A 9,121-nucleotide genomic window follows, 5' to 3' on the forward strand; every position below is an offset into this window, starting at 1 on the left:
TTCTATTTAATCAAAATGGGTTCATACAAAGAAATAAATCAAAATAAGAATAGGCAGTATTCATCAACCTCTTCAGTTCATCCCTTTCATTGCAAGAGGAAGGGGAAGGGGAAGATGAAGAACAAGGGGAATAGGAAGACAACCTGTTGAAACGTCAGGTTGATATGGAAAAAAATCATGGTTGGGATAATTAGGATTTGATACAATATGTAATCTTTGTTTGTAATCTATGTTTATTGTATGTTTGATTGCTACTAATCATGTTCTTTAGGGTTGTTTGATTGTCATCTTTTAATCATATCTAAGATTTGTCTAGTTTTAATTGTTGACCCTCCCGCTATTTGGATTTTAATGAAATTGTTTTAACCGTTTTTACAAAAAAAAATTGTTTTTTTTTAATTCCCAAAAAAAGAAACTTGTTTGAAGACTCTATAAGGGGTGCACGTTTTTTCAACTTCGGTTTTGGCAGCCTCTCTGTCTGCACGGATCATTGTAGCCACTAGTGTATAAAACATTTGTCATAGGTAACTATAATTATTGTAAGAAATTAGGGCACTGGAAAAATCAATTCCCTAAGCTTTAGAAAGAACTAGGTAGGAAGCTTCTAGGGCACTAACGGAAGTCTCCACAACAATATCAAGGCGGCTAACAAAAATCGTATTTTGGGGGGTAGTTTCATAATCCTTATTCATTTACTCAGGAAGCTTAAGTTCCCTTCTTGAATCACTCAACTTCAGCTTCAAAGTCTTCCGTGAATACTAATACTAATTCTATTGCCGGCCAATTTCAGAAGTTCCACACCTTTTAGAAATATCAAAATGACCCTCATAATTATGCTCTTTCTACTCCTTCCATCTCATCTCCGTCTATTGGATTAGGTGTCCCTTCATCTTCTTGGATTTTAGACTCTAAAGCTAGTAATCACATGTCTCATGATTCTTCTTTCTTTACATATACATATGTTTATTGACCCTCCATCTATTTATGTGTTATGACTGTTGATGGTACACAAATTTCATTAAAATGAATTGGTTCTATCTAAAAACTCTCTTTATCTTTACCTAATATTGATTACATCCATATATTATATATGAACCTTGTTTCTATTGATCAATTATGTGACTTTAGGTCTTTTATTGGTTTTCTTCCAAATTATTGTTATGAGCAGGATCTAAAATCTAAGAGAGTGGTTGAGATAGAACATAGAAAAGAGAAAGGTCTTTATGTTTTGGATGAACTGCATCTTCCCACTCACATAGAAGCAATACCAGTTAAATTGTCTTCTTTTCATTTGATACATTCTTCTTCAAAATTTTATTTGTGGCATTCTAGACTTTGTCATTTATCAGGTTGTCGATTACGTTTTATGTGTAATTCTAATGTACTTGGTAATTTACCACCTGATGATATTTATGATTGCAGTGGATGTTAACTTGGAAAATTTTCTACTTTTCCCTTAATTTAAGTACTTCCACTTTTCGGCATCTTTTGATTTAGTTCTTTCTGATGTTTGGGGACCAACACATATTCCCACTAAGGGAGACTCTATATATTATGTTTCATTTATTGATGATCACACTCATTATTGTTGGATTTATTTAATGAACGTTGATTTGATCGTAATCATATTTTTGCTGAGTTTAAGGCCTACGTAAAAACTCAATAATCTGCCAATATTAAGTGTTTTCGAGTTGATTTAGGGAGAGAGTATACTAGTGGAGATTTTTCTGGTATTTTCAAAGTTTATGGTACAATACATCAGTCCTCTTGTACTAATACCCTCACAACAGAATGGAGTAGCCGAGAGAAAGCAAAGACATATTGTTGAGACCGCTTGGTCTATGCTTTTATCCGCTAGTGTTCCTAGTGAATTTTGGGAGAATCTATCATTAGATTTGTTTATCTTATTAATAGGATTCCTACCGCTCATAATTATGGGATTTCCCTATATTCTAGATTATTTGGTCACACCCCATCATATTCTCATTTGAGGGTTTTTGGCTCTACATGTTCTGTTCTTCGTCCACATGCAGAATTTTCTAAGTTATCATCTCGTGTGGTCATTTGTGTTTTTCTTGGATATGAAATGTGTAGAAAGGTTATCGTTATTATGATTCATCTTCTGGAAAATTGTATGTTTCTAGTAATGTTTCCTTTATTGAACATATTCATTTCTTTAATATCCCACCTACCTCCTATGACATGTTAAAATTTGACCTCATTCAATTGATCCTTTTACTATTGATTGTCCAGCTGAAAATTCTAAACCTCATGAAACTATAATAAATGTTCTGTTTCATTCTTCTTGTAGAACAAATGATGTTGACACCCATCCTCTTTATATGACTACCTTAGAACCTCCTATAATTGTGGATCCAAATTTACCTCGATATCCTACATGAACTCGTTGATCTACTCAAGTATCTGATTTTTATTATTCTTGTTATACACCATCTTTCACTTCCTATTTAGTTTCTATCAATTCTCTTTGTGAGCCCACCTCTTACTCTGAGGCGTCTCATGATCCTCTTTGGCAAAAGACTATGAATAAGGAATTATCTACTTTGGACAAAACTAACACTTGGGATTTGGTTTCTCCACAAGTTTGTAAGAAAATTATTGGTTCTCGATGGGTGTATAAGATTAAAACCAAGTATGATGTCTCTATTGAGCGATATAAAGCTCGTTTGGTTACAAATGGCTATGCTCAGGAGTATGATATGGATTATGAGGAGACTTTTGCACCTTTTGCAAAAATGACATTTGTCTGGGTTCTTATTGAAATAACTTTTGTTCGTCATTGGTGTATTTCACAAATGAACATTAAAAATACTTTTTTGAATGAGGATCTTTAGGAGGAAGTCTACATGGTTCCTCCACCTGGTGTTTCTCATCGGCCAAGACAAGTGTGCAGGCTTAAGAATGCCCTGTATGGTCTTAAACAAAACTTGGGAGCTTGGTTTGATAAGTTCTCCTTTATAGTTACTTCACTTGGTTTTACTTCTAGCTCTCATGATTCAGCATTATTTGTTAAATCATCTCTTGCAGTTCATATTATGCTCTTGTTGTATGTTGATGATATGATTATTACATGAGATTATGTGGTATCTCAGATCTAAAAGCTACTTTGTATCATCATTTTGAGATGAAAGATTTAGATAATCTACGTTACTTTTTAGGTATTGAGGTAGATTATTCTGAAAAGGGATATCTTCTCTCTAAGTCTAAGTACATTTCAGATATTTTTGAGCGGTCTCGTCTCACATATACTCGTATTGTTGACTCTCCTCTTGAGGTCAATGTTCATTATAACCCTACTAATGGGGATCCTTTTACTGATCCAACTTTATATCGATCAATTGTGGGTAGTCTAGTGTAAATCACTATTACTTAGCCTGATATTGCATATGTAGTTCATATTGTCAGTCATTTCATTTGTTCACCTACATCTGTTAATTGGGCTGTAGTTATGCGTATCATGTGTTATCTTCGGGGAACGCTATATCAGAGTCTCTTGTTTTTATTGACCTCATCTTTGGAGCTTCGTGACTTTTCTGATGCAAATTGGGCAACTAACCAAACGGATCGAAAATCAACTATTGGTTATTGTGTATTTTTAGGTGATTCACTTATTTCATGGAAAAATAAAAATAATATGTTGTTTCTAACTCTTCAACTTGTTGAGGTGTTCTTTGGCATTAAGGTCAGTTTTATCTTCCGGGTAAGTAAATGGGTCATGATTTTCTATTATAAAAATGGGTCAGGGTTTCCTGTTATGAAAAGGGGTTAGGGTATAAATACATTTTTGGTATTTCCTTAACACGATAAGGTTGAGAAAAAATGAACGGATCTAAGGTTTTCTAGTTCCTTCTTTATTCTTTGGTTGATCTAGAGAGAGAGGTTGGGGGAGCTTTTGATTGTGGAGTATTCCAATCATTTCTAGTGTAATCACTTCTTTTATTTGAGAGTAGGGTATGTATGTTTCTACTATTGATATTTCTTTAATTTAGTGAAACTTATTCCTCTGGTGGATGTAGGTCAATTTTGACCGAACCACGTATATTGTGTTGTTATTGTTTTGAACTATTTCAGTTTTGATAAATATGTTGTTCGTCATAGAGAATTTGGAAACTGATTTGTTACATGTTTAATTTTTAAGAAGCTACGTGGTTTTGTTGTTGCAAAATCCAAAAGTAGTTTCAGAGCAGTATTGATTGGTTACCTATTTTAACATTGGAGCAAAGTACTTTGCTAGTTACCCGACGAAATTCAAAGAGGAGATCAACTGGTTTCTTTGCTGGAGTTTTTGTTAGTTGTTAAGACAGTAATAATGGGGAAATCTAGACCTGATATGGTGAGTCTGAATGGTACAAACTATAGGCAATGGAAATTGATGATTATTGATCTATTAGATTTAGATGATTTGTATGAAGCAATTAAAAATAAGGGTCTTAGATCTGAGAGTACAAAAGAGGCTGAATGGAAAAAGACTTATGAAGAGGTGTAGCTTTATTCGTTCGTGGGTTGGTGTAAATATTATGCACCATGTTGAGAATGAGACTACGGCTTATGGTGTGTGGAGAAAACTTTAAGCTCTCTATGTTGGGAGGTCAATAGGAAATAAAGCATCACTAGAACGAGTACTGGAAATTTAAAAATGATAAAACAAAGGGTATGGTGAAGCCTAAAGAAAAGAAAGAACAGAGTGCAGATACATCTGCTTATGCTTCAGATGGTTAACTGACATATGCTTTTAAATATCAAGACTCATGTCTTAACTTGTCTTCAAAGGAAATAGTATAGATTATTGACACAGGTGCCTCATTCCATATTACTCCATACAAAGGTTACTTTAGTCCTACAAAGGTGGTGATTATGGTGAGGTTCGCATGGGTAACAGTGGTGTGTCCAAGATAGTTGGTCTTGGTAATGTTAGAATCAAGATAAACATGGGTTGTTTCCTGACATTGAGAGATGTAAGACATATTCCTAATTTGAGAATGAATTTGATTTCCGTAGGTATGCTCGATGATAAAGGTTACCATAATGTTTTCAGTGGTGGAGCATGGAATCTAAACAATGGCTCCTTGGTTGTTGCATGAGGTAAGAAATTTTGTTCCTTATACAAGACAAATTTGAAAATTGTCTATGATGCATATTATGTCGTAATGGAGTCATCCTATGAATTGTGGCACAAGAGACTAGGTCACATTAGTGAAAAAGTGATGAATGTTTTGATCAAGAGGAATGAGTTGTCGAATCACAAGGATGCTCATCTTGAAAGTTGTGAGCATTGCTTGAAGGGTAAGCAGAATAGAGTCTCCTTTAGAAAGTCAAAAGTGGAACTGAAAAAGAATGTCCTTGAGTTGATCCATAGTGATGTATGTGGTCCTATGAAGATTAAATTCATAGGTGGTGCTTCTTATTTTGTAACATTCATAGACGATGCATCTAGAAAGGTTTGGGCCTATACTATAAAGTCCAAGGATGAGGTTGCAACAAGATTCGAGGTCTTTCACAAGTTGGTTAAAAGAGAGACAAGTAGGAAATTGATGAAGATACGGTCAAATAATGGGGAAGAGTATATAAGCTCATTTGATGATTATTGTAAAGAGTAAGATATTCGACATGAACAGACTGTATCCAAAACTCCACAACAAAATGGAGTGGCAGAGAGGATGAACAGAACAATGTTGGAACGGATGAAGAGTATGCTTTCCCATGCCATTTAGCTAAACAATTCTAGGTTGAAGCCATGAGCACTACAGTGTACGTAATCAATAGTTCTCCCTCTAAGACATTGAATAATAAGTGTGCAGAAAGCTTCTGGTCAGGTAAAGATGTTAGTTATGACTATTTACATGTTTTTGGTTATAGATCTTTTGTGCATGTTCCAAAAGATGAGACGTCTAATCTAGATACAAAAACCAGGAAATACATACTTTTGGGTTATGGTGATGAAAAGTGAGGATGAAAGTGTTATGAACCAGTTGACAAGAAGATTTTGAGAAGTCGAGATGATGTATTCCTTGAAATCAGACTATTGAGTATTTTGAAGATGGTGACAAGTTTCATGCACATATACGTGATCTTCCTGGTCTCGAGATGTCTCATAATGTTGAGGAGACAAGGTCACATGTAGCTTCAGACTCATATAGTGATGATGATGTTCCTTAGGATCAAGTTGTAGGCCATGGAAATGATACAAAAGTTGATCTTGGTAATAATATTGAGGTTGACTACGAAGTTCAACAAGAAGATGTAAAACAACATAATCAACAAACAAAGGTACTTAGGAGGTCTACTAGGGATAAAAGATCAAGTTCTAAGTACCTAGTTACAGAGTATGTTTTTCTAACTGATTATGGAGAGCTTGTAGGCTATAAAGAGGCTCTTGAGGATGTTGGCAATGAAGAATGGCTAGCTGCCATAGATTAAGAGATGAAGTCATTGCTGAAAAATGGTACTTATGAACTAGTAGAAAGACCAAAGAACATAAAAGTATTACAAAATAAATGGGTGTTCAAGATCAGGCAAAAAAGTGATGATAGCAAGCCAAGATACAAGACTAGGCTGGTTGTCAAAGGTTTTGGCCAGATGCATGAAATCAATTGTGATGAAATTTTCTCACTAGTAGTGAAGACGACTTACATCCGGGTGGTATTAGGTCTAACTATTTATATGGTCTTGAGGTTGAATAGTTTGATATTAATCCTGCATTTCTCCACAATGATTTGGATGAAGATTTTTATATGGAGCAACCTGAAGGTTACAATAAGAAAGATGATAAAAGCAAGATGTGCAAACTTGTCAAAAGTCTGTATGGTTTGAAGCAAGCACCAAGGTAGTAGTATCTTAAGTTTGAGTCATTCATGACCTTCCATGGGTAGATGAAGATGTGTCTTTGTGCAAAAGTTTGTATATAATGATTTTATTATACTTCTCTTATATGTTGATGACATGTTAATTGTAGGGAGATATAAGCTCAAGATTGCCAAGTTGAAAATGATTTAGCCAAGTCTTTTGAGATTAAAGACTTGGGTCCAGCAAGACAAATACTTGGAATGCATGTCATTTGTGATTGGGTGAAGAAAATGCTATAGTTGTATCAATAGAGATATATTAAGAAGATTCTAAACAAGTTCTGTATGGACAAGGCAAAGCCAATTGCTTGTCCATTGGCTACACATTTGAAAATAAACAAGACAATGTCTCCCAATGATGAAGAGGAAAGACAAGAAATGTGCAAGGTTACATATGCTTTAGCAATAGGCATATTGATGTATGTAATTGTCTACACAAGACCAGATATAGCTCATGCAGTTTGAGTAGTTAGTCATTTCCTTTCAAAACCCGGTAAGATACATTAGGAAGCAGTTAAGTGACAAATGAGATATCTTCAAGGAACCTCCAAATACGCTTTGTGTTATGGTTTTGGAAAGCCACATGTTGAAGGGTTTTCTGATTCAGATATGAGTGGTGTTGACACAATAAGATCAACTTAAGAGTATCTGTTTACCTTTGAAGGAGGAGTGTATCATGGAAGTCTCATCTGCATAAATGTGTTGTTTTGTCTACTACAGAAGCTGAATATATTTCCATTACTAAATATTGTAAAGAAATGAGATGGATGAAGGAAACGTGTATAGCACGTGACAGGATTGTGGTGTTTAGTGACTCACAAAATGTTATACATGTGAGCAAGAATCTAAGTTTCCATTCACGTTCAAAACACATCAAAAGAAGGCATTGGATCCGTGAAGTGCTCGAGAATAAGGAGTTATACTTGATAAAAGTGCATAGGGATGAGAACGGGTCAGATATGATGACAAAGAGTTTTCCAAGAGGCAACCATGAGATATAATGTGTTAAATTCAGAATGGTTCTAGTAGGGGCGTCATAATGATGAATGTTTATAGCAATATTCTCACATGGATCGGAAAGGGGAGAATCGTTGAGGTGTTCTTTGCCATTGCGGTCGGGTTTTATCTTCCGGGTAAGTACACAGGTCAGAGTTTTCTATTATAAAAACGGGTCAGTATTTTCTATTATGAAAATGGGTTAGGGTATAAATACATTTTTTGGTATTTTCTCTTAACACAGTAAAGTTGAGAGAGAGTGAACAGATCAAAAATTTTGTGGTTCCTTCTTTGTTATTTGGCTGATCTAGAGAGAGATGTTGGGGAGTTTTTGATTTTTGAGTAATATTTCAATCATTCCTAATGTAATCACTACTTTCATTTGAGAGTAGGGTATCTAAGTTTTTACTATTGATATTTCTTTGGTTTAGTGAAACTTATCACTCTCATGAACGTAAGTCAATTATGACCGAATCATGTATATTGTGTTGTTATTATTTTGTGTTATTTTAGTTTTGATAAATTTGTTGTTTATCATAGACGATTTGGAAACTAATTTGTTACAGGTTTGATTTTTAAGAAGATATGTGGTTTTGTTGTTACAAAACCCAACACAACTGAAGTAGAGTATCGCGCTATGCCTTTTACTACATGTGAGATTATATGGTTATGCTAGTTATTGATTGATATGGATGTCTTTCTTAGTGGTCTTATACCGATGTAATGTGATAATAAGAGTGCCATTCAGATTGAGCAAAACACAATCTTTCATGAACGTACCAAGCATATTAAGATCAATTGTCATCTTACTCAGAAGTATTTTGAGCAAGGCACCAATCCTTACATTGTCTCATCTTCGATGCAGCTTGCAGATTTCCTCACAAAGACACATATGCACCACCAAACGTCACCGGTTCTTTCTTGACAAACTTTCAATGTTTCTCACTACACCGTCATGAGTTTAAGAGGGGATAGTAATATATATTTATATTGCATTTGCATTTTGTCCCACATCGATTTGATGTGTATTGTAAAAATCATTTTAACCTTATATAAAGGGATGTAATAGTTCATTTTTCAAACACAATATATATAGAGAGAGAAATGATTAGGTGAGAGAATTTAGTGAGGGAATTTGGTGAGTAGCATAATCTTATTCGCTAAAAAATCAAATAATTTCTTTCTTTTATCTCTTTCCTCCCACTTTTACATTTTCTAACCAATGAAAGTGATGCCAAATAATTTCCTCACCAAATTCACTC

The sequence above is a fragment of the Impatiens glandulifera genome, chromosome 7 (assembly GCF_907164915.1).
Source record: "Impatiens glandulifera chromosome 7, dImpGla2.1, whole genome shotgun sequence".
NCBI classification, from domain to species: Eukaryota; Viridiplantae; Streptophyta; class Magnoliopsida; order Ericales; family Balsaminaceae; genus Impatiens; species Impatiens glandulifera.